The following is a 959-nucleotide window of genomic DNA, read 5'->3' as shown; positions in this document are numbered from 1 at the left end:
GTATATACATTGGTTTGCTACTTACGTATTTCTGTACTTATGTTTACGCATATGTACATATTTACGTATGTATTGTGACGTTGCAGTTTCGCTGCAGCGTCGCAGCGACCCTTGCCGTCACAGGGCGAGGATTCGTGCCTGACCCGAACCGGGACGCGCGAGCGAGCGAAATCTCCAGGGGGGCCGTAAATTAGAGTTAAGTTACTTTTTTTCTAATCCCCGGCGAATTTATTTCATGTCTAAATCTCACGAAAACCTCGCCGAGCGAAGAAACCACCGGAGGGAAGACCACCACGGAAGAATCCCGCGGGCCGGAGACGGGCGGCGAGGAGCCGGTAAGCGCTTCCAGCCAATGGAAGGAAGCAACGGCCACCCCCGCCTTAGGATTTAGCGGCGCCCGAGCCCCAGGATGGTGCAAGGAGCATACGACGAGCAGGAGAGGATCCCGAGGATCCCAGCGAGCCAAGTCACGTCCGGCGAGCCGCAGGAGCTAGCGTGGGGGCGGTGCGCCCGGCCACGACCGCGGCGCGACCAACCGAGGACGACCGGCAAGGGAGGCCCACCAGCGAAAGTTTTCGGGGCCGCCAGGCGCCCCGTGGCGAGTCGCCGCGCACGTCCTTGCGCGCGAAGGATCGCTAGCCCGCTAATTGGTCGCGACAACGCGCGACGCGGCTGCGCAACCCCGTAAAGGGGGAAGCTCGCGGATCGATCGCGCATCGATCGCGATGCTGCTCGTCCTCTTCCGCTTCCAGCTACCGAGTAGCATAGACGTCCCGGCCCGGCGAGACTTGAGAGGACGAGCGAGAGGCCCCGAGTCAGAGGATCGTCGCGGGATCCAGCTATCGGTGAGGTTGCCCCTTGGGCGGATACCGGGTTCTGTGAAGTCGCATGCAACGGGGCAGAGGGTCGCCCTCACATTCTTTCGTCGGCACGCGAATTTCGCGTTGGTGCGGTGGCCG

The 959-nt window shown here is 61.6% G+C and overlaps 1 pseudogene; it reads left to right on the top strand.

Moving 5' to 3' along the window:
- Nucleotides 1-409: 409 nt before the first annotated feature.
- Nucleotides 410-959, top strand: part of LOC108730678 (uncharacterized) — a 2315-nt pseudogene continuing 1765 nt past the window's right edge.

Source organism: Mycetomoellerius zeteki, unplaced genomic scaffold, assembly GCF_001594055.1.
Source record: "Mycetomoellerius zeteki isolate Tzet28-1 unplaced genomic scaffold, Tzet1.0 scaffold946, whole genome shotgun sequence".
Classification (NCBI taxonomy): Eukaryota; Metazoa; Arthropoda; class Insecta; order Hymenoptera; family Formicidae; genus Mycetomoellerius; species Mycetomoellerius zeteki.
Note: the sequence above shows the minus strand (reverse complement) of the source record. Positions and strands in the feature narration are given on the sequence as shown.